The sequence below is a fragment of the Triticum urartu genome, chromosome 3 (genome assembly GCF_003073215.2).
Source record: "Triticum urartu cultivar G1812 chromosome 3, Tu2.1, whole genome shotgun sequence".
Taxonomy (NCBI): Eukaryota; Viridiplantae; Streptophyta; class Magnoliopsida; order Poales; family Poaceae; genus Triticum; species Triticum urartu.
The window spans coordinates 241,545,062-241,570,826 of record NC_053024.1 but is presented as its reverse complement, the minus strand read 5'-3'; positions in this window follow the sequence as shown (position 1 = coordinate 241,570,826).

Here is a 25,765-nt window from a genome sequence, read left to right as displayed (position 1 = left end):
TGGGGGCGGCGCCCCCCTTTCCTTCTCCCTCCCCACTTCTTTCCCCCTCCTAGTAGGAGTCCTACTCCTACTAGGAGGAGGACTCCTCCTTGGCGCGCCATAGGGGCCGGCCGGCCTCCTCCCCTTGCTCCTTTATATATGGGGGCAGGGGGCACCCCCAGACACACAAGTTGATCCACGTAATCATATTCTTAGCCGTGTGCCGTGCCCCCTTCCACCATAATCCTCGATAATATTGTAGCGGTGCTTAGGCGAAGCCCTGCGACGGTAGTACATCAAGATCGTCACCACGCCATCATGCTGACGGAACTCTTCCCCGACACTTTGCTGGATCGGAGTCCGGGGATCGTCATCGAGCTGAACGTGTGCTAAAACTCGGAGGTGCCGTAGTTTCGGTGCTTGATCGGTCGGGCCGTGAAGACGTACGACTACATCAACCGCGTTGTCATAACGCTTCCGCTGTCGGTCTACAAGGGTATGTAGATCACACTCTCCCCTCTCGTTGCTATGCATCACCATGATCTTGCGTGTGCGTAGGAATTTTTTTGAAATTACTACGTTCCCCAACAGTGGCATCCGAGCCTAGGTTTTATGTGTTGATGTTATATGCACGAGTAGAACACAAGTGAGTTGTGGGCGATATAAGTCATACTGCTTACCAGCATGTCATACTTTGGTTCGGCGGTATTGTTGGACGAAGCGGCCCGGACCGACATTACGCGTACGCTTACGCGAGACCGGTTCTCCCGACGTGCTTTTCACAAAGGTGTCTAGCGGGTGACAGTTTCTCCAACTTTAGTTGAACCGAGTGTGGCTACGCCCGGTCCTTGCGAAGGTTAAAACAGCACCAACTTGACAAACTATCGTTGTGGTTTTGATGCGTAGGTGAGATTGATTATTGCTTAAGCCCGTAGCAGCCACGTAAAACTTGCAACAACAAAGTAGAGGATGTCTAACTTGTTTTTGCAGGGCATGTTGTGATGTGATATGGCCAAGACATGATGCTAAATTTTACTGTATGAGATGATCATGTTTTGTAACCAAGTTATCGGCAACTGGCAGGAGCCATATGGTTGTCGCTTTATTGTATGCAATGCAATTGCGCTGTAATGCTTTACTTTATCACTAAGCGGTAGCGATAGTCATGGAAGCCTAAGATTGGCGAGACGACAACGATACTACGATGGTGATCAAGGTGTCGCGCTGGTGACGATGGTGATCACGATGGTGCTTCGAAGATGGAGATCACAAGCACAAGATGATGATGGCCATATCATATCACTTATATTGATTGCATGTGATGTTTATCTTTTATGCATCTTATCTTGCTTTGATTGACGGTAGCATTTTAAGATGATCTCTCACTAATTATCAAGAAGTGTTCTCCCTGAGTATGCACCGGTGCGAAAGTTCTTCGTGCTGAGACACCACGTGATGATCGGGTGTGATAGGCTCTACGTTCAAATACAACGGGTGCAAAACAGTTGCACACGCGGAATACTCAGGTTATACTTGACGAGCCAAGCATATACAGATATGGCCTCGGAACACGGAGACCGAAAGGTCGAGCGTGAATCATATAGTAGATATGATCAACATAGTGATGTTCACCATTGAAACTACTCCATCTCACGTGATGATCGGACATGGTTTAGTTGATTTGGATCACGTGATAACTTAGAAGATTAGAGGGATGTCTTTCTAAGTGGGAGTTCTTAAGTAATATGATTAAGTGAACTTTAAATTTATCATGAACTTAGTCCTGGTAGTATTTTGCAAATTATGTTGTAGATCAATAGCTCGCGTTGTTGCTTCCCTGTGTTTATTTTGATATGTTCCTAGAGAAAATTGTGTTGAAAGATGTTAGTAGCAATGATGCAGATTGGATCCGTGATCTGAGGTTTATCCTCATTGCTGCACAGAAGAATTATGTCCTTGATGCACCACTAGGTGACAGACCTATTGCAGGAGCAGATGCAGACGTTATGAACGTTTGGCTAGCTCAATATGATGACTACTTGATAGTTTAGTGCACCATGCTTAATGGCTTAGAATCTGGACTTCAAAGACGTTTTGAACGTCATGGACCATATGAGATGTTCCAGGAGTTGAAGTTAATATTTCAAGCAAATACCCGAGCTGAGAGATATGAAGTCTCCAACAAGTTCTATAGCTAAAAGATGGAGGAGAATCACTCAACTAGTGAGCATATGCTCAGATTGTCTGGGTACTACAATCGCTTGAATCAAGTGGGAGTTAATCTTCCAGATAAGATAGTGATTGACAGAATTCTCTAGTCACCATCACCAAGTTAGTAGAACTTCGTGATGAACTATAATATGCAAGGGTTAACGGAAACAACTCCCAAGATCTTCGTGATGCTGAAATCAACGAAGGTAGAAATCAAGAAAAACATCAAGTGTTGATGGTTGACAAGACCACTAGTTTCAAGAAAAGGGCAAAGGGAAGAAGGGGAACTTCAAGAAGAACGGAAAGCAAGTTGCTGCTCAAGTGAAGAAGCCCAAGTCTGATCCTAAGCCTGAGACTGAGTGCTTCTACTACAAAGGGACTGGTCACTGGAAGTGGAACTGCCCCAAGTATTTGGCGGATAAGAAGGATGGCAAAGTGAACATAAGTATATTTGATATACATGTTATTGATGTGTACTTTACTAGTGTTTATAGCAACCCTTCAGTATTTGATACTAGTTCAGTTGCTAAGATTAGTAACTCGAAACGGGAGTTGCAGAATAAACAGAGACTAGTTAAGGGTGAAGTGACGATGTGTGTTGGAAGTGGTTCCAAGATTGATATGATCATCATCGCACACTCCCTATAATTTCAGGTTGAACCTAAATAAGTGTTATTTGGTGTTTGCGTTGAGCATGAATATGATTTGATCATGTTTATTGTAATACGGTTATTCATTTAAGTAAGAGAATAAATTGTTGTTCTGTTTACATGAATAAAACCTTATATGGTTACACACCCAATGAAAATAGTTTGTTGGATCTCGATCGTAGTGATACACATAATCATAATATTGAAACCAAAAGATGCAAAGTTAATAATGATAGTGCAACTTATTTGTGGCACTGCCATTTAGGTCATATTGGTGTAAAGCGCATGAAGAAACTCCATGCTGATGGACTTTTGGAATCACTTGATTATGAATCAATTGATGCTTGCGAACCATGCCTCATGGGCAAGATGACTAAGACTCCGTTCTCCGGAACAATGGAGCGAGCAACAGATTTGTTGGAAATCATACATACTGATGTATGTGGTCCGATGAATATTGAGGCTCGCGACAGGTATCATTATTTTCTGATCTTCACAGATGATTTGAGCAGATATGAGTATATCTACTTGATGAAACATAAGTCTGAAACATTTGAAAAGTTCAAATAATTTGAAGTGGAAAATCATTGTGACAAGAAAAAAAAGTTTCTATGATCTGATCGCGGAGACAAATATTTGAGTTACGAGTTTGGTCTTCAATTAAAACATTGTGGAATAGTTTCACAAACTCATGCCACCTGGAACACCACAGCATAATGGTGTGTCCGATCGTCATAATCGTACTTTATTGGATATAGTGCAATCTATGATGTCTCTTACCGTTCTACCACTATCGTTTTGGGGTTATGCATTAGAGACAGCTGCATTCACGTTAAAAAGGGCACCATCTAAATCCGTTGAGACGACACAATCTGAATTATGGTTTGGCAAGAAACCTAAGTTGTCGTTTCTTAAAGTTTTGGGTTGTGATGCTTATGTGAAAAAGTTTCATCCTGATAAGCTCAAACCCAAATCGGAGAAATATGTCTTCATGGGATACCCAAAGGAGACTGTTGGGTACACCTTCTATCACAGATCCGAAGGCAAGACATTCTTGCTAAGAATGGATCCTTTCTAGAGAAGGAGTTTCTCTCGAAAGAAGTGAGTGGGAGGAAAGTAGAAAACTTGATAAGGTAATTGTACCTTCTCCCTTATTGGAAAGTAGTTCATCACAGAAATCTGTTCTTGTGACTACTACACCAATTAGTGAGGAAGCTAATGATGATGGTCATGTAAATTTCAGATCAAGTTACTACCGAATCTCGTAGGTAAACCAGAGTGAGATCCGCACCAGAGTGGTACGGTAATCCTGTTCTGGAAGTCATGTTACTAGACCATGATGAACTTGCGAACTATGAGGAAGCGACGATGAGCCCAGATTCCGCGAAATGGTTTGAGGCCATGAAATCTGAGATATGATCCATGTATAAGAACAAAGTATGGACTTTGATGGATTTGCCCGATGATCGGCAAGCCATAGAAAATAAATGGATCTTCAAGAGGAAGACGGACGCTGATAGTAGTGTTACTATCTACAAAGCTAGACTTCTCGAAAAAGGTTTTTGACAAAGTTCAAGGTGTTGACTACGATGAAATTTTCTCACTCATGGCGATGCTTAAGTCTATCCAAATCATGTTAGCAATTGCCGCATTTTTATGAAATCTGGCAAATGGATAAACAAAACTACATTCCTTAATGGATTTAAAGAAGAGTTGTATATGATGCAACCAGAAGGTTTTGTCAATCCTAAAGGTGCTAACAAAATATGCAAGCTCCAGCGATCCATCTATGGACTGGTGCAAGCATCTCGGAGTTGGAATATACGCTTTGATAAGTTGATCAAAGCATATAGTTTTATACAGACTTGCGGTGAAGCCTGTATTTACAATAAAGTGAGTGGGAGCACTACAGCATTTCTAATAAGTGTATGTGTATGACATATTGTTGATCGGAAGTAATGTAGAATTATTCTGCAAAGCATAAAGGAGTGTTTGAAAGGATTTTGTCAAAGAAAACCTCGGTGAAGCTGCTTACATATTGAGCATCAAGATCTATAGAGATAGATCAAGACGCTTGATAAGTTTTTTTCAATGAGTACATACCTTGAAAAGATTTTGAAGTAGTTCAAAATGGAACAGTCAAAGAAAGAATTCTTGCCTGTGTTACAAGGTGTGAAATTGAGTAAGACTCAAAGCCGGACCACGGCAGAAAATATAATGAGAATGAAAGTCATTCCCTATGCCTTGGCCATAGGTTCTATAAAGTATGCCATGCTGTGTACCAGACCTATTGTATACCCTACACTAATTTTGGCAAGGGAGTACAATAGTGATCTAGGAGTAGATCACTGGACAGCAGTCAAAAATTATCCTTAGTGGAATAAGGATATGTTTCTCGATTATGGAGGTGACAAAAGGTTCGTCGTAAAAGGGTTACGTCGATACAAGTTTTGGCACTGATCCGGATGACTCTTAGTCTTCATCTGGATACATATTGAAAGTGGGAGCAATTAGCTAAAGTAGCTCCGTGCAAAGCATTGTAGACATAGAAAATTGCAAAATACTTACGGATTTGAATATGGCAGACCCGTTGACTAAACTTCTCTCACAGGCAAAACATGATCACACCTTAGTACTCTTTGGGTGTTAATCACATAGCAATGTGAACTAGATTACTAACTCTAGTAAACCCTTTGGGTATAGGTCACATGACAATGTGAACTATGGGTGTTAATCACATGGTGATGTGAACTATTAGTGTTGAATCACATGGAGATGTGAACTAGATTATTAACTCTAGTGCAAGTGGGAGACTGAAGGAAATATGCCCTAGAGGCAATAATAAAGTTATTATTTATTTCCTTATATCATGATAAATGTTTATTATTCATGCTAGAATTGTATTAACCGGAAACATAATACATGTGTGAATACATAGACAAACAGAGTGTCACTAGTATGCCTCTACTTGACTAGCTCGTTAATCGAAGATGGTTATGTTTCCTAACCATGAATAAAAGAGTTGTTATTTGATTAACGGGATCACATCATTAGAAGAATGATGTGATTGACTTGACCCATTCCATTAGCTTAGCACCCGATCGTTTAGTATGTTGCTATTGCTTTCTTCATGACTTATACATGTTCCTATGACTATGAGATTATGCAACTCCTGTTTACCGGAGGAACACTTTGTGTGCTACCAAATGTCACAACGTAACTGGGTGATTATAAAGGAGCTCTACAGGTGTCTCCAAAGGTGAATGTTGGGTTGGCGTATTTCGAGATTAGGATTTGTCACTCTGATTGTCGGAGAGGTATCTCTGGGCCCTCTCGGTAATGCACATCACATAAGCCTTGCAAGCATTACAACTAATGAGTTAGTTGCAAGATGATGTATTACAAAACGAGTAAAGAGACTTGCTGGTAACGAGATTGAACTAGGTATTGAGATACCGACGATCGAATCTCGGGCAAGTAACATACCGAAGACAAAGGGAACAACGTATGTTGTTATGCAGTCTGACCGATAAAGATCTTCGTAGAATATGTAGGAGCCAATATGAGCATCCAGGTTCCGCTATTGGTTATTGACCGGAGACGTATCTCGGTCATGTCTACATTGTTCTCGAACCCGTAGGGTCCGCACGCTTAAGGTTTCGATGACAGTTATATTATGAGTTTATGAGTTTTGATGTACCGAAGTTAGTTCGGAGTCCCGGATGTGATCATGGACATGATGAGGAGTCTCGAAATGGTCGAGACATAAAGATTGATATATTGGACGGCTATATTCGGACACCGGAAGTGTTCCGGGTGATTTCGGAGAAAACCGGAGAGCCGGAGGGTTACCGGAACCCCCCCGGGAGAAGTAATGGGCCATATGGGCCTTAGTGGAGAGAGAGGGGCAGCCAAAGGTGGGCCGCGCGCCTCCTCCCCCTGGTCCGAATTGGACTAGGAGAGGGGGGGGGGCGGTGCCCCCCTTTCCTTCTCCCTCCCCACTTCTTTCCCCCTCCTAGTAGGAGTCCTACTCCTACTAGGAGGAGGACTCCTCCTTGGCGCGCCATAGGGGCCGGCCTCCTCCCCTTGCTCCTTTATATATGGGGGCAGGGGGCACCCCTAGACACACAAGTTGATCCACGTAATCATATTCTTAGCCGTGTGCGGTGCCCCCTTCCACCATAATCCTCGATAATATTGTAGCGGTGCTTAGGCGAAGCCCTACGACGGTAGTACATCAAGATTGTCACCACGCCATCATGCTGACGGAACTCTTCTCCGACACTTTGCTGGATCGGAGTTCGGGGATCGTCATCGAGCTGAACGTGTGCGAAAACTCGGAGGTGCCGTAGTTTCGGTGCTTGATCGGTCGGGCCGTGAAGACGTACGACTACATCAACCGCGTTTTCATAACGCTTCCGCTGTCGGTCTACAAGGGTACGTAGATCACACTCTCCCCTCTCGTTGCTATGCATCACCATGATCTTGCGTGTGTGTAGGAATTTGTTTGAAATTACTACGTTCCCCAACATCTTGTCCATCACATCATTCTCCTAATGATGTGATCCCGTTATCAACGACATCCAATGTCCATGGTCAGGAAACCATGACCATCTATTGATCAACGGGCTAGTAAACTAGAGGCTTACTAGGGACATATTATGATCTATGTATTCACACATGTATTACAATTTCTGGTTAATACAATTATAGCATGAACAATAGAAAATTATCATGAACACAGAAATATAATAATAACCACTTTATTATTGCCTCTAGGGAATATTTCCAACAGTCTCCCACTTGTAGTAGAGTCAATAATCTAGTTACATTGTGATGAATCGAACACCCATAGAGTTCTGGTGTTGATAATGTTTTGCTCACGGAAGAGGTTTAGTCAACGGATCTGCGACATTCAGATCCGTATGCACTTTACAAATATCTATGTCTCCATCTTGAATATATTCACGAATGGAGTTGAAGCGACGCTTGATATGCCTATTCTACTTGTGAAACCTGGGCTCCTTAGCAAGGGCTATAGCTCCAGTGTTATCACAGAAGCGAGTCATCGGGCCTGACACATTGGGAATGACTCCTAGGTCGGTGATGAACTCCTTCATCCAGACTGCTTCCTGTGCTGCCTCCGAGGCAGCTATGTACTCCGCTTCACATGTAGATCCTGCCACGACGCATTTCTTGCAACTGCATCAGCTGACTGCCCCACCATTCAAAATATACACGTATTCGGTTTGTGACTTGGAGTCATCCAGATCTGTGTCGAAGCTAGCATCGACGTAACCCTTTACGACGAGCTCTTCGTCACCTCCATAAATGAGAAACATATCCTTAGTCCTTTTCAGGTACTTCAGGATATTCTTCACCGCTGTCCAGTGTTCCATACCGGGATCACTTTGGTACCTCCCTACCAAACTTACGACAAGGTTCACATCAGGTCTAGTACACAGCATGGCATACATAATAGACCCTATGGCTGAGGCATAGGGGATGACACTCATCTTTTCTCTATCTTCTGCTGAGGTCGGGCATTGAGTCGTGCTCAATTTCACACCTTGCTATACAGGCAATAACCCGTTCTTGGACTGATCCATATTGAACTTCTTCAATATCTTGTCAAGGTATGTGCTTTGCGAAAGACCAATGAGACGTCTCGATCTATCTCTATAGATCTTGATGCCTAATATGTAAGCAGCTTCTCCAAGGTCCTTCATTGAAAAACACTTATTCAAGTAGGCCTTTATGCTTTCCAAAAGTTCTATATCATTTCCCATCAATAGTATGTCATCCACATATAATATGAGAAACGCTATAGAGCTCCCACTCACTTTCTTGTAAACACATGCTTCTCCATAAGTTTGCATAAACCCAAACGCTTTGATCATTTCATCAAAGTGAATGTTCCAACTCCGAGATGCCTGCACCAGCCCATAGATGGAGCGCTGGAGCTTGCATACCTTGTCAACATTCTTAGGATCGACAAAACCTTCCGGCTGCATCATATACAATTCTTCCTTAAGGAAACCATTAAGGAATGCCGTTTTGACGTCCATTTGACATATCTCATAATCATAGAATGCGGCAATTGCTAACATGATTCAGACGGACTTTAGCTTCGCTACGGGTGAGAAGGTCTCATCGTAGTCAACCCCTTGAACTTGTCGATAACCCTTAGCGATAAGCCGAGCCTTATAGATGGTCACATTACCATCCGTGTCAGTCTTCTTCTTAAAGATCCATTTATTCTCTATGGCTTGCCGATCATCAGGAAAGTCCGTCAAAGTCCATACTTCATTTTCATACATGGATCCTATCTCGGATTTCATGGCTTCAAGCCATTTGTTGGAATCCGGGCCCGCCATCGCTTCTTCATAGTTTGATGGTTCACCGTTGTCTAACAACATGATTTCTAGGACAGGGTTACCGTACCACTCTGGTGCGGAGCGTGTCCTCGTGGACCTTCGAAGTTCAGTAGCAACTTGATCCGAAGTTTCATGATCATCATCATTAACTTCTTCTCTAGTCGGTGCAGGCACCATAGAAACATGTTCCTGAGCTGCGCTACTCTCCGGTTCAAGAGGCAGTACCTCATCAAGTTCTACTTTCCTCCCACTTACTTATTTTGAGAGAAACTCTTTCTCTAGAAAGGATCCATTCTTGGCAACAAAGATCTTGCCTTCGGATCTGAGGTAGAAGGTATACCCAATAGTTTCCTTAGGGTATCCTATGAAGACGCATTTTTCTGACTTGGGTTCGAGCTTTTTAGGTTGAAGTCTCTTGACATAAGCATCGCATCCCCAAACTTTCAGAAACGACGGCTTAAGTTTCTTCCCAAACCATAATTCATACAATGTCGTCTCAACGGATTTCGACAGAGCCCTATTTAAAGTGAATGCGGCAGTCTCTAAAGCATAACCCCAAAATGATAGCGGTAGATCGGTAAGAGACATCATAGATCGCACCATATCCAATAGAGTGCGATTACAACATTCGGGCACACCATTATGCTGAGGTATTCCAGGCGGCGTGAGTTGTGAAACAATTCCACATTTCCTGAATTGCGTGCGAAACTCATGACTCAAGTATTCTCCTCCACGATCTGATCGCAAGAACTTTATTTTCCTGTCACGTTGATTCTCTACCTCACTCTGAAATTCCTTGAACTTTTCAAAGGTCTCAGACTTGTGTTTTGTTAAGTAGACATACCCATATCTACTTAAGTCATCAGTGAGGGTGAGAACATAACGATAGCCACCACGAGCCTCAACGCTCATTGGACCGCACACATAAGTATGTATGATTTCCAATAAGTTGGTTGCTCGCTCCATTGTTCTGGAGAACGGAGTCTTGGTCATTTTTTCCATGAGGCATGGTTCACATGTGTCAAATGATTCATAATCAAGAGACTCCAAAAGTTCATCTGCATGGAGTTTGTTCATGCGTTTGACACCAATATGACCAAGGCGGCAGTGCCACAAGTATGTGGGACCATCATTATCAACCTTAAATCTTTTGGCATTCACACTATGAATATGTGTAACATCACGTTCGAGATTAGACAAAAATAAAGCATTGACCAACGGGGCATGACCATAAAACATACCTCTCATATAAATGGAACAACCATTATTCTCAGATTTAAATGAGTAGCCATCTCGCATTAAACGAGATCCAGATACAATGGTCATGCTCAAAGTTGGCACTAAATAACAATTATTGAGGTTTAAAACTAATCCCGTAGGTAGATGTAGAGGTAGCGTGCTGACGATGATCACATCGACCTTGGAACCATTCCCGACGTGCAGTGTCACCTCGTCCTTCGCCAGCCTCCGCTTATTCCGCAGCTCCTGTTTTGAGTTACAAATATGAGCAACTGCACTAGTATCAAATACCTAGGAGCTACTACGAGTGCTGGTAAGGTACACATCAATAACATGTATATCACATATACCTTTGGCATTGCCGGTCTTTTGATCCGCTAATTACTTGGGGCAGTTTCGCTTCCAGTGACCATTTCCCTTGCAATAAAAGCACCGAGTCTCGGGTTTGGGTCCAATCTTTGGCTTCTTCCCGACAACTGATTTACCGGCGCGACAACTCCCTTGACCTCCTTCTTGAAGTTCTTCTTACCCTTTCCTTTCTTTAAACTAGTGGTTTTATTCACCATCAACACTTGATGTTCCTTTTTTATTTCCACCTCCGCTGATTTCAGCATTGAATATAACTCAGGAATGGACTTCTCCATCCCTTGCATATTGTAGTTCATCACAAAGCTCTTGTAGCTAGGTGGAAGCGACTGGAGGATCCTGTCAATGTCCGACTCATCTGGAAGATTAACTCCCAGCTGAGACAAGCGGTTGTGCATGATACGTCTCCATCGTATCTACTTTTCCAAACACTTTTGCCCTTGTTTTGGACTCTAACTTGCATGATTTGAATGGAACTAACCCGGACTGACGTTGTTTTTACCAGAATTGCAATGGTGTTATTTATGTGCAGAAACAAAAGTTCTCGGAATGACCTGAAACTTCACGAAACATCTATTCGGAAATAATAAAAAATCCTTGGAAAAGATGAAGACCAGGGGGCCCACCACCTGTCCACGAGGGTGGGGGGCGCGCCTGCCCCCCTAGGGCACGCCCCCTACCTCGTGGGCCCCCTGGAGCTCCTCCGACCGCAACTCCAACTCTATATATTTGCTTTCGGGGAGAAAAAATCACAGAGAAGAATTCATCACGTTTTACGATATGGAGCCGCCGCCAAGCCCTAAAACCTCTCGGGAGGGCTGATCTGGAGTCCGTTCGGGGCTCCGGAGAGGGGAATCTGTTGCCATCATCATCATCAACCATCCTCCATCACCAATTTCATGATGCTCACCGCCATGCGTGAGTAATTCCATCGTAGGCTTGCTAGACGGTGATGGGTTGGATGAGATCTATCATGTAATCAAGTTAGTTTTGTTAGGGTTTGATCCCTAGTATCCACTATGTTCTATCATTTAAAAACCCAGCAGTTTCTGTTGGTGTGGTTGGCAGGCTTGTCAGGGGTGCCATGAATCAGGCAAGCCTATCTAGTATTTTGTCAAAATTAGATGGACCATCTCTATTTCCTTTGAACGGCTTCTTCCGCTGACCGGGTTTGAAGCCGCTGAATCCAACGTTTACCGCCATATCCTTAGTTTCTTTGTTGTTGTTGTTCCGACGCTTATTTTTGCTACGTCGTGGCCTTCCATTGCCATCCTTGTCCCCAGAGGTACCGGGGTCACTGGTGTTGTTGCTTTGACGAGCCAACCAGCTATCTTCGCCTGCACAGAAGCGGGTCATTAGTGCAGTAAGAGCTGCCATAGTTTTCGGCTTTTCCTGACCGAGGTGTCGGGCGAGCCATTTGTTACGGACGCTGTGCTTAAAGGCCGCTAAGGCTTCGGCGTCCGGGCAGTCGATGATTTGGTTCTTTTTTATTAAGAACCGAGTCCAGAGTTTCTGAGCTAATTCTCCGGGTGGTTGTACTATGTGACTAAGGTCATCGGCGTCCGGTGGCCGGACACCAGTGCCTTGGAAGTTGTCTCGAAAAGCATCCTCCAAGTCCTTCCAACTGGTAATGGAGTTCTCTTGGAGGCTATTCAACCAGTGTCGTGCTGGTCCTTTTAACTTTAGGGGGAGGTATTTGATGGCGTGGAGATCATCACTGCGAGCCATGTGAATGTGGAGAAGAAAATCTTCAATCCATACAGCGGGATCTGTCGTTCCATCATATGCCTCGATGTTTACGGGTTTAAACCCTTCCGGAAACTGGTGATATATTACCTCATCTGTAAAGCACATGGGGTGTGCGGCGCCTCTATATAGGGCAACATCACGACGGAGTTCGGATGACATCCGTGTTGGGTTCTCAGCCCAAACTTGGTTATGCTTATTGCACAAGGCTCAATGGCCGTCATCTCGTGTTGGAGCACGTCCCCTTGATCCATAGATTGATCTGGTCTGGCTGGCTCTATTGTCTAGGTCCTGACGTAAGTCGTACCTGTAGCCCGGAGCCGCTGCCTCTTTGCCTCTACAGCGAGGTGGCACAGGCTGGTGTTCGGCATAATTGGTCGATTTGTCCCGTCCACGTGGTGGTCGGTCCGGTTCATCGGCATGATTGTATCTTGATGGTACTGGCTCAAGGTCGTCGTCGTTGAATTGTGGTAGTAGCATGTGCTTTGGGTAGCTCTTTGCTGGGCACTCGAGGCCGTATTCTTTGGCAGCCAAGACCTTGGTCCATCTGTCGTTGAGTGTATCCTGTTTGGCTTGAAGCTGTTGTTGTTTCTTTTTAGGCTCCTCGCAGTGGCGATGAGCTGTCACTTGAAGTGTTCTTGTTCGAGGGTTTCCTCTGGTACGATGAAATCTTCGTTACCGAGGCTAACATCTTCCTCGGAGGCCGGTAGATAGTTACTATCTTCTGAATCCTCGTGATCAACAGGTTCGTCTGGGTTAACTTGTCCCTCTTCCCACTCATCCTGCTTGAATGCAGGATCGACAGGTAGGTTAGAGTCTTTGGCATTGTCCGGAGTGTCATTATCTCCGGTGCTGGTATTGCTTTCCTTTTCCCGACGCGACCGTGAGCAGCGCCGCTGACGTTGGCGCTTTGGTGGTGCCTCGACGGGCTTGTCCTCGATCGGATCTTGAATGCCATCGTAGTCCTTCTTCTCGGGTGTATCCACCATGTACACGTCGTAAGTGGAAGTGGCCGTCCAATGCCTAGTAATAGGCGGGTTTTGTCCTGGTTCGGCTCCGGCATCATCGTCCATACCATCGATGTCTTTGGAGGCGTAGTCTAGCATGTTGGTTAGGTCCTTGACAATGGATATTAAGTGGGTGGTGGGTGGGACGTAAAATTCCCTGCTCTCAGCCCCCAGTTCAGGCTGGGCGTAGTTCGGAAGTGACACTTCCGTGATGACGAGAGATCGCATCAGGTCCAGTGCTTCGTTTAGAAGCGGAAGTTGGACAGGTGATTTCAAGAGTTCGGAGTTGACATCCAAAGGTGAGTCCGGCTTCTCGATGACAGGAAGAGTCCTGTTTGAATCCGAGCCCACTAACAACGTGGTCACCTCTGGGTCTCCAGTAGGAAGCTCCGTAATGGGAGAGAGTCCGACGGGGTTTATCCTCCTATCTTCGGATAGAGTGGTCCACTCTGGATCTGAGACCAGGGCAGGCACGAGAGTTGATCCTTGAATGGAATTTGATAGTGGATCCGACGGGCTTCCTTCATGTAGATGAGGAGCGGTGGCCGAGGTCGATAACCCTTCGAAGATCAAGTCTCCTCGGATATCAGGGATGTAATTCAAGCTTCCAAACCTGATCTGGTGACCAGGGGCGTAGCTGTCGATCTGCTCGAGGTGACCAGTTGAATTGGCACGCAGAGCGAAGCCACCAAACACAAAGAGTTGACCAGGGAGAAATTTTTTCCCAGAAATAGCATCGCCGCCGATGACAAGTTGAGCCATCGATCCTTCTATTGACGACACAGTGGAACTCTCAATGAAAGCACCAATGTCAGTGTCAAAACTGGCAGATCTCGGGTAGGGGGGCCCGAACTATGCGGCTGGGGATTGATGGTAACAAGGGACAAGTGAGACACAATGTTTACCTAGATTCGGGCCCTCTTAATGGAGGTAAAACCCTACGTCCTGCTTGATTGTATTCGATGAGTATAGGGGTTACAAGAGTTGATCTACCTCGAGATCGTAATGACTAAACCCTCCAGTTTATGTACACACCGGAGATATCTAGGGTTGTGCAGAGTCGGTTTGTGGGGGGGGGGGAGGAAATAACATATCTGGACACTAAACTTGCCTTCCACGCATATAGGAGTCCTACCCGGACACGGGGGGAAGTCTTTTGCTTTTATCTTCACAGCCCATCAGTCCGGCCCGTATCTGGACACCCAAGGACCCCCTAATCCAGGACTCCCTCAGCGGCATCGGCCACTTCCTCCAAGGTGTCGCTCCCTGGGAGGTGACGTCCACTGTCGGTGTCAAAACCGGCGGATCTCGGGTAGGGGGTCCCGAACTGTGCGTCTAAGGCGGATGGTAACAGGAGGCAGGGGACACGATGTTTTACCCAGGTTCGGGCCCTCTTGATGGAGGTAAAAACCTACGTCCTACTTGATTTATTCTTGATGATATGAGTATTACAAGAGTTGATCTACCACGAGATCAGAGAGGCTAAACCCTAGAAGCTAGCCTATGGTATGATTGTATGTTGTCCTACGGACTACACCCCTCCGGTTTATATAGACACCGGAGGGGGCTAGGGTTACACAATGTCGGTTACAAAGGAGGAGATATCCATATCCGTACTGCCTAGCTTGCCTTCCACGCCAAGTAGAGTCCTATCCGGACATGGGACGAAGTCTTCAATCTTGTATCTTCATAGTCCAACAGTCCGGCCAAAGGATATAGTCCGGCTGTCGGAGACCCCCTAATCCAGGACTCCCTTAGTAGCCCCTGAACTAGGCTTCAATGACGATGAGTCCGGCGCACAGTGTTTTCTTCGGCATTGCAAAGAGGGTTCCTCCTCCGGATACACCACATAAGAGTTTGAATAAAAGGATAGTGTCCGACCCTGCAAAATAAGTACCATATACCACCGTAGAGAGAATAATATTTCCACAAATCTAATCTACTGACATGTTTTGGCAACATGACATCATGCCATGGCTCGGTGATTATTTGAACCGTTTTTCTTTAACTAGCCCCGCACATAACGCGAGGCAGTTTCTTGACATGTCTTGTCAAAGCAGAGATTGTGTCCCCCTTATTACGGGATTCTCATCAATAAGGGCGTGGGTAACCGAACCGCGCCATCAATTACGACGCTTGGGGGATAAGCGAGTTTTTCCAGGCTAGTAGGGGCGCATAGTTTTGGCCGCCCTTATAAAGGGATAAAGTTTAACCTTTTTCTACCCACGCCTTCTTCCTCCTTGCTCATCCATTCTTGCGCACTCGAGCTCCAACGCCCAAGTCCACATCCCTCTCCTCAACCTTCTCCAAACATGTCCAGAGCGGGAGGCAAGTGGATGGCTTCCTCCATCACGGAGGGACACATCAAAAAGCTGCGCGGAGCCGGATACTTAGCCGCGAATATCGCGCATCGGCTGCCCGCTACGGGGCAGATCGTCCCTACCCCAGAACCTCACGAGAGGGTAGTCTTCCTCCACCACTTCCTCCGTGGTCTGGGGTTTCCCCTCCATCCATTCGTCCATGGTCTTATGTTCTACTACGGGCTGGACTTTCATGATCTGGCCCCGAATTTCATCCTCAACATCTCGGCGTTCATCGTCGTGTGCGAGGCTTTCCTCCGCATCCGGCCCCACTTCGGTCTGTGGCTGAAGACCTTCAATATCAAGCCGAAGGTGGTGGTGGGCCAGCAAGCGGAATGCAGTGGAGCCATGGTGGGCAAGATGCCCAATGTTATATGGCTCGAAGGCTCCTTCGTGGAGACCATAAAGGGGTGGCAATCGGCGTGGTTCTACATCACCGAGCCGCGTGGCACCAACTGGGTGGTGGCCCTCGAGTTTCGATCCGGAATCCCCACGCGGCTCACCTCCTAGAAAGAGAAGGGCCTATCCTGGGGTTCATCGGTGGAGCTGGACGGACTCCAGAAATGTATCCGGAATATGGCAAGCAAGAAGCTCAAGCTTGTCAACATAGTCCAGGTCATGCTCTTCCGCCGGATCCTCCCGTGTCAACAACGGGATTTCAACTTGTGGGAGTTCGACCCGGCCCAGCACCAGACTCTGAGCGAGCTCTTTGACACGACGCACAAGTACGTCTGGAGGGTTCTGTTCAAGGGCGCCGAGGTCCCTCCCTCTCTCACCGAGGACCGCGGGCTAAGCACGAAGCGCCCTGCGAATCCGGTAAGTTTTGTACACATGGTAGGATTTTTACTTCCCATAGCTTAACCACGTGTGGGGTATGAGCTCCCACGCCTTTGACATGACTAGGTGGGGGCATCGGAGAAGATCAATTGCCTGGCCCCTCTGCCCGAAGACACTGCGGACGCTCTCCTAATGGAGATGCTGACTCCGGCTCCTTACAAGGTGCCGGAGAAGACCAAGAAGAAGGCCAAGGGAACCCGAAAGAGTTCCCGGCGCTAGGTGGTATCGGACTCGTAATCCGATGACTCTGTGACGCACTCCTCCCACGAAGACGAGGAGGAAGATGAAGATGCTCCCGCTCCAGCCGGGGGAGACAAGAAAAGGAAGGACGCCCCAACCGGGGGGGGGGGGCGAAGGGGCCAAGAAGGGAAGGACTCTCCTTCCGGACTGCTCCACCACCGCCGCCGAAGACGAAGACGAGTGGCTGCTCAGGGCCAAGCCCCTGGCGAAGTCGTAAGTATTCGGATACCAGAGTAACTCATAGTATACCTTTGTCGCACTGCTTCCCCTAACGCCGAATATGATTATGCAGACCGCCCCAAGCCCGTATCGACGTATCTTCGTCGGACAGCTCCTTGGACTCATCGGACATGGATAGCGATCCACTTCCGACCGCCACCTCCCCTTACCCTACGAACAATGCCGAGGTATTGTCTCAAGAGGCACCGGGTCGAGGGGAGACAGTCCCGGAGGCGCCTCAAGGCGACCTTCTGGACTCCGGGAGCAGGGGAGTAAGGCTCCCGAGGGCTCCGAGTTCGGCCCTCAGCCGAACACCGCGCCGGAACCTCAAGTGGTTCCGGACTCAGGCAGGCGGCCTCCTTCCAAAAGGGGCAAGACACCTGTGCCGGTGACCTCTGTCCATCCAGAGGCACCGGACAACCTGCCGGGAGCGCTTCGCGGCGCTTCCATCGACGAAGAGCACCACACTATTATGAGTGCGGTGATCCAGAAGGTTCAGTCCGCCAAGAGCGGACTGACTGAAGGCTGTGCCAGCCTTCTAACAGGATTTGAGGTAAGTATTTGAAATATAGGAAAAATATTACCACATAGACAGTAGTCCCTGATGCTCTGTTTGGTGTTCAAAAAGAAAATCCGAATAGAGGATCAACTAATATCTGCAGGAGTCTAATATAAGTATGTCTATATGCGTATGCAGGTTTCGCTGCTGGCCTCTGCCGCACTGACTGCGGAGGTCGCCGTACTGAAGCAGGACCTCGAAGGGTCCAAGAAAGATCTCGGCCTTGCTCAGAGGCAGCTCGAGGAGAACAAAGGTAAGTAATACCTAGTCTATAGATATGTATATATACAAAAAGGATGCGATTGCAAAATGACAGGATCATCTTTTATTTGCCAGGGGCCATGAACAAAGTGGCGACCTTGAAGCAAGCGCTATCCGAGGCCAAAAACAAAGCGGCCCAGGAGCGCACCGAGCGGGAAAAACAAGAGGCACGAGTGGGCGAGGTGCAGCAAGAGCTCCACGCTCTCGTGACAAAGCACGAGGCATTGGAGCTCGACTTGAAGACACGAGAGTCCGAGCTTACCGTGGCCCTTGAGAGTGCAAAGGGTGCCAAGGCTGAAGCCCAAAAGGCCCTCCAGGAGATTGATGTGATGAATAAGATAGCGGCGGGTAAGGCATTCAATATGCAAAGCAAGCATGTGAAAGTAAATTACTTGTTACTTACCCGAGTCCGGAGCTCTCTAGGAGCGTTCGCAAATTTGCCCCGCAGCGTGTCGAATGCCGCACAGTTTTACCAAGCCGAGGAGGGAAGCTCAACGGAGAAGCTGTTCTGGCCTCAGTATACTGGGACCAAACACCCTATGCCTCTGAGCGACCAGCTGAAGCAACTGGTCGAGCTACACAAGGCGGCCGAACAGGCCATGAAGGGCTTAATAGTTCGAATGTGGCCTGGCGACGCCCTTCTCAACAGCTACTTCGGCCTGGTGAGGCGGCTTGTGGATGCCTGCCCATGGCTCGAAGTCATCAAGCGGTCCGTCTGCATCGAAGGTGCACGCCGGGCTTTCGCCCGTGCGAAGGTGCACTGGGCCAAGATGGACGCCGTGAAGCTGGTGAAGGAAGGGCCGCCGCAGGGCAAGGAGCATCGCCACCCCGAGATGTACTATGAGGGTGTCCTGAAGGGTGCCCGTCTTGTAGCGGACGAGTGTGCGAAAGATGTAATATTTGAATAAACTTGCTCGTGTAATCCTGTATTATGAAAACTTGTTCATATGCGCTATGCAACACTTGTTTGAATTTAAAATATTACCTTCTGTTCGGCTATTTATCAAATCTGAGAGATGGCTAGTCATCGGCTTCTGCCCCCACGCCACGAGTGCTGGGGTGTTCAGGATAAACCTGAGCACTCTTTTTCCCATTTTTGGGTCCTTCGAGGGAGGTGCTCAGCACAACGAACAAGGCAATCGGCCTATAATGTGTTATCACTCTCACTTAGCCATAGAATTCTATAATTTTAAATTTCGGCGAAGCCCCTAGTATTCGGAAGGCCGAATTCGGGGCGCTATACACGCCTTAAGCCGGACAGGGCCGACTCCTCACTCTAAGCGGCATAAGTCGGGTGTCAAAACCGGCGGATCTCGGGTAGGGGGTCCCGAACTGTGCGTCTAAGGCGGATGGTAACAGGAGGCAGGGGAAATGATGTTTTGCCCAGGTTCAGGCCCTCTTGATGGAGGTAAAACCCTACGTCCTGCTTGATTTATTCTTGATGATATGAGTATTACAAGAGTTGATCTACCACGAGATCGGAGAGGCTAAAACCCTAGAAGCTAGCCTATGGTATGATTGTATGTTGTCCTACGGACTACACCCCTCTGGTTTATATAGACACCGGAGGGGGCTAGGGTTACACAAGGTTGGTTACAAAGGAGGAGATATCCATATCCGTACTGCCTAGCTTGCCTTCCACGCCAAGTAGAGTCCTATCCGGACACGGGACGAAGTCTTCAATCTTGTATCTTCATAGTCCAACAGTCCGGCCAAAGGATATAGTCCGGCTGTCCGGAGACCCCCTAATCCAGGACTCCCTCATCCACATCAGTAGGAGCTACTACAGCTGCTGCTCCGGCTCTCACTGGCCCTGCTACTGCTTCGGCTCTCACTTGCGCTGCTGCTCTGCTCTTGCTCTCGGTCCCCTGCCTGGTTTGCTCTTGCTCTTGTTTACGTTGCTGCTCTTGATCGCTCTCTTGCCTGCGCTGCTGCTCTACACTTGCTCGAGCTGCTGCTACACGAGCAGTAGCTCCGACTCTCGCTCGAGCTCCTGTTGCTGCTACCCGAGATGCTGCTACACGACGAGCTGCCCCGGCTCTCGCACGCGCTGCTGCTCTGGGCGCGGCTCCTGCTGCACGACCAGCTGCCCCGACTGCTCTCTGGTACTACGCTCCCTGCCGGAGCAGCTACCGATTTAGATCACTGCTACAATGCCACTAGTGCTTGAGTGGCCAAAACTATTAGTGCACTGCTTTTTAGCTACTTGTGCGTTTAGTTTCGACAGTAAAATTCAGTTTCAACAACAAAATTTAGTATCGACAGTAAAATTCAGTTTCAATAGTTAAATTCAGCTTTGACAGTTAAATTTAGAGATGAGCAACTGATGTATTTTATAACTAGCACTCTGTGGTTATGCATTTTACATCATCTATTGGAGATGCTATTGGAATTGCACTCAGGTTAACATTGTCTCTCTTGTCCTACTTCCACCTCGCTATCGTACAACTCACCGGAGCTGCTCCAACGACGAAACCCTCCATCACAGCGGAGTTGTACCATCGACTCCATCTCCAGATGCCTAATGTCTTATTCCCCTCCTCCGACAGCCACATCAGCCGCAGCATCCTCAACGACCCACCCAATGATGTTGAGATCGACATGGCCTCGCCAAAGAGGTTGTACACTTGTTGCATCACTTTTTTACTCTAGAAGTTATATATATTGTCCACTGAGCATGCGTTGTAACATGAAATACGATTAGTTTCTCCTACTATATGACAAGCAGTGAGGTGCCAGGCAACTTAGTTATCCGTGATGGACTCTCTCAAAAGCCATCATTATTTATTTCTGCGTGTTTGAGCTATGCATTTGTAGATGGGCCTGGGAGTTCAGCTAGTAGGCCCGTGGCCTGTGTCCAAAGTAGTAGAAGTAGGAAAAAACATTTTCAGAGTGTGGGCTTTTGCCTGTTCAAGCCTGCCTACTAGAATCGCCACTGCTTGAAAGGAGAAGTGAAGGAAAACATAGGAATTGGAAAGTTTCCTATGGTACTACTATTCATGCATTTGGTTCAAAGAAATGGAGCAAAGGAAAACTATAGCATTTGTTCCTTTAATATCTCCTTCTAAGAAAAACCCGTAGAAATTTTAATATCCACTTGGCCGCCTTTTCAAATTCCTATTCATGAAGCACAAGACTAAGAGATAGTAGCATTATAGCATTATAAGTGTACATTTTCCTATGGTTTGACTTAATTTCACCATGCTTCTTTGCATTCCCGTGATCTTCCAATTCTTGTGTGTTTTTAAATTCTCTATTTTGCACGTGCACTCCTATCCTATTCATGTGTATTTCCTATCCCTGCATTATTAGAATCATCCAATTCAAACAAGTCCTTACAGAATTCTTCTGTTAGAGAAATGTGTCAATGAAAACCTTGTGTGGTTTGTGCCGCTCCTACTGTGTTGTCGTCCACCCCAACTCAGCTGCTCCAACGAAGGAAGGGTTCACCACAGCAGGGATCCTCCCTCCAGACTATCTTTTCGATGGTAGAGTATTCGACCCAAATTTATTGATTTGACACAAGGGGAGCCAAATAATATTCTCTAGTATTAGCAGCTGAGTTGTCAATTCAACCACACCTGAAAGACTTAATATCTGCAGCGAAGTATTTAGTAGCAATGTAGTATGGAAGTAATGGTAACAGTGGCAAAAGTAACAGTAGCATTTTTGTAGTGATTGTAACAGCAGTAGCAACGCGAAAGTAACTTTGGCAAAGATCAATATGTGAAAATCTCATAGGCAATGGATCGGCAATGATAATTCTGTCGGATGATATTCAGCATGTAGCAGTCATAACCTAGGGTGACACAAAACTTGCTCCAATTCATCAATATAATGTAGGCATGTATTCTGTATATAGTCATACATGCTTATGGAAAAGAACTTGCACGACATCTTTTGTCCTACCCTCCCGTGGCAGCGGGGTCCTAATGGAAACTAAGGGATATTAAGGCCTCCTTTTAAAAGAGAATCCGAACAAAGCATTAGCACTTAGTGAATACATGAACTCCTCAAACTACAGTAATCACCGGAAAGAATCCCAAATATTGTCACCTTGGGGTATGCAGATCATAATTCGTAATAGGTGTCTATAACTTGCAAGATAGGATCAAGAACACAAATATATTCATGGAAACATAATAGGTTCAGATCTGAAATCATGGCACTCGGGCCGTAGTGACATGCATTAAGCATAGCAAAGTTGTAGCAACATCAATCTCAGAACATAGTGGATACTAGGGATCAAACCCTAACAAAACTAACTCGATTACATGATAAATTGCATCCAACCCATCACCGTCCAGCAAGCCTACGATGTAATTACTCATGCACGGTGGCGAGCATCATGAAATTGGGGATGGAGGAAGGTTGATGATGATGATGGCGACGAACCCCCCTCTCTGGAGCCCCGAACGGACTCTAGATCAGCCCTCCCGATGAAGAACAGGAGGCGGCGGCTCCGTATCGTAAAATGGAATGAATCCTTCTTCCTAATTTTTTTCTCCCCGAATAGGGTTATATAGAGTTGGAGTTGAGGTAGGAGGAGGTCCAGGGGACCCACAAGCCCTCTAGGCGCGCCCTAGGGGGGCGCCACCCAGGCTTGTGGCCTCTAGGTGGACCACCTCTGGTTGATTCTTTCGCCAATATTTTTTATATATTCCAAAAATATTCTCCGTAAATTTTCAGATCAATCCAAGAACTTTTATTTCTGCACAAAAATAACACCATGGCAATTTTGCTGAAAACAGCGCCAGTCCGAGTTAGTTCCATTCAAGTCATGCAAGTTAGAGTCCAAAACAAGGGCAAAATAGTTTGGAAAAGTAAATACGATGGAGACGTATCAACTCCCCCAAGCTTAACCCGCTGCTTGTCCTGAAAGTGACAAAGAAAAACTTTTACAAACTCTGTTTGATCTTCTTGTTGCAAATATATAAAGCCAGCATTCAGGTTTCAGCAAAGATTATGAACTAACCATATTCACAATAAAATTTAGGTCTCACATTCACTCATATCAATGGCATAATCAACTAGCGAGCAATAGTAATAAATCTCGGATGACAACACTTTTTCAAAACAAACATGATATGATATGACAAGATGGTATCTCGCTAGCTCTTTCTGAGACCGTAAAACATAAATGCAGAGCACCCCTGAAGATCAAGGACTGACTAGACATTATAATTCATGGCAAAAGAGATCCAGTCACACTCATACTCAATATCAATTAATAGCAAAGCATACCGATGACAGTGGTGCTCTCTAACTGGTGTTTTTTATAAGAGGATGATTACTCAACATTAATAGTAAATAGATAGTACCCTTTGCATAGGGAATCAGGGATTTGCAGAGGTGCTAGAGCTCGAGCTTTTAAAACAGAGATGAATATAATTTTGAGTGGTATGCTTTCATTGTCAACATAACAACTAAGAGATCTCGATATCTTCCATGATTGATACATTATAGGAGGTTCCCAAACAGAATGGTAAAGTTTTTACTCCCCCTCCACCAACAAGCACACTCCACGGCTGATCTGAAACAACGGGTACCGTCCATACCAACAACAGTCTTGGGGGAGTTTTGTTTGAAGTTATATTTTGATTTGATTTGAGCATGGAACTGGGCATCCCGAATACCAGCCACTTTCTCGTGAATGGCAAGTGAATAAACACTCATTGTGAGAATACCCACCCTAGCATGGAAGATACTGATAGCCCCTAGTCGCTACATGAGCGATTCGGGCATACAAAACAGATTATTTGAGATTTCAGAGTTTGGCATATACAAATTTACTTGGAACGGCAGGTAAATACCACATATAGGTAGGTATGGTGGACTCATATGGAACAACTTTGGGTTTATGAAAGTGGATGCACAAGTAGTATTCACGCTTAGTACAAGTGAAGGCTAGCAAAAGATTGAGGAGCGACCAACTAGAGAGTGACAACGGTCATAAACATGCTTTGAGATTAACCAACGTTGAGTGCAAGCATGAGTAGGATATAAATCACCATGAACATAAATATCATGGAGGCTATGTTGTTTTTGTTTCAACTACATGCGAGAACATGTGCCAGGTCAAGCCACTCGAATCATTCAAAGGAGGATACCATCCTATCATACTGCCTCACAACCATTTTAAAAGCATGTTGGCACACAAGGTAAATCACTATCAATTCCTAGCTGATTAAGCATGGCATGAGTAACTATAATCTCTAATTTTCATTGCAAACATGTTTCATTCATAATGTGCTGAATGAAGAACGATGAACTAATCATATTTACAAAAACAAAATAGGTCGAGTTTGTACCGGATTTTCTCCATCTCAATCATTTCATCATATATCGTCATTATTGCCTTTCACTTGCACGACCGAATGGTGTGGATATAATAAGAGTGCACGTGCATTGGACTAAGCTAGAATCTACAAACATTTATTCAAAGGAGAAGACAAGGTAATATGGGCTCTCTGTTAGATCAACAATAATGCATATGATAGACACTCAACATTTTCATCATTGTCTTCTCCTCTCGACCCAAAGAAAAAGAAAAGAATTTCAAAGGAACACACTATTTTTTGGAGTTTTCGTTTTTCTGAAGAAAGCAAAACAAGAATGAGAAAAACTATTTACATGGGAAAGCTCCCAACAAACAAAAGAACAACGAGAAATCTTTTTGGGTTTTCTTTTAATACTACTACTAAATAAACATGGAAAAGAAAACTAAAAAGAAGAGACAACTAATTATTTGGATTTTCTCAAAGTTTTTCAAACACACAAGAAGGAAGCGAGAAAAATAAACTAACATGGATAATACAATGAAAAAGTATGAACACCGACAACTGGAATGATTGTGTGAACATGAATATAATGTCGGTTTGAGATACTTACTCCCCCAAGCTTAGGATTTTGGCCTAAGTTGGTCTAGGGCCACGGCTCGAAATAACCCTCTCCTCGATACTCCGGAGGGTCATGAGGGTTCCACTGGTTAGCGAGCTCTTGCGGCTCCCACTGAAAACAGGCTCCTGATACGGATCAAGAACTGGTGCTGGCTCAGGTTCTAGGGGTTGTGGAAGACCCCAAAATCTGTAGATGTCCTCGGGCATAATAGTGTACCTTCCTGAATGAATATCGAACAAAGAAGAAGCAGGCAACATAATAGTCTCACAATTATCCTGGCTAAATACTAGGTTGTAGAGGAGTCTCTTGTCCTTATTCTTCTTCATAAAATCGTGTGCTACCATACTATTATAGTCGAAATATCTCGTGGGTAGCAGCATCTCCTCCTCTTCATCATGTCTAGTAGGTATCTCAAAGCGTCTAGCAAGGCGGGAGGCATAGATACCTCCAAAGATGGGACCCTTCATGCGGTTTGTGTTTAACCGACGAGCAACAATAGCGCCCAAACTATCTTCTATCAAAATATCAAGCATGGCGCAAAATAGCAAGATTAGGGGAACTAAGGCCTACACTCTCCCCACGACCAATCAGACATCTCCCCGCAAATAATGAATAATAGCATAAAACATGAAAGGTAAGCTAGCCACTCTCACTTCCGACACCCCTCTCTCTTCCCCTACAGTAGTTTCATCAATAAAGTCTTGTACATCTCTAGGACGTGGCTCACTGATGCTGCCCTCATAAGGTAGCTTGCAAACCTCACAAAAATCATAAAGCGTCATCTCCTTATGCTCATCTAGATAAAATTCTACCA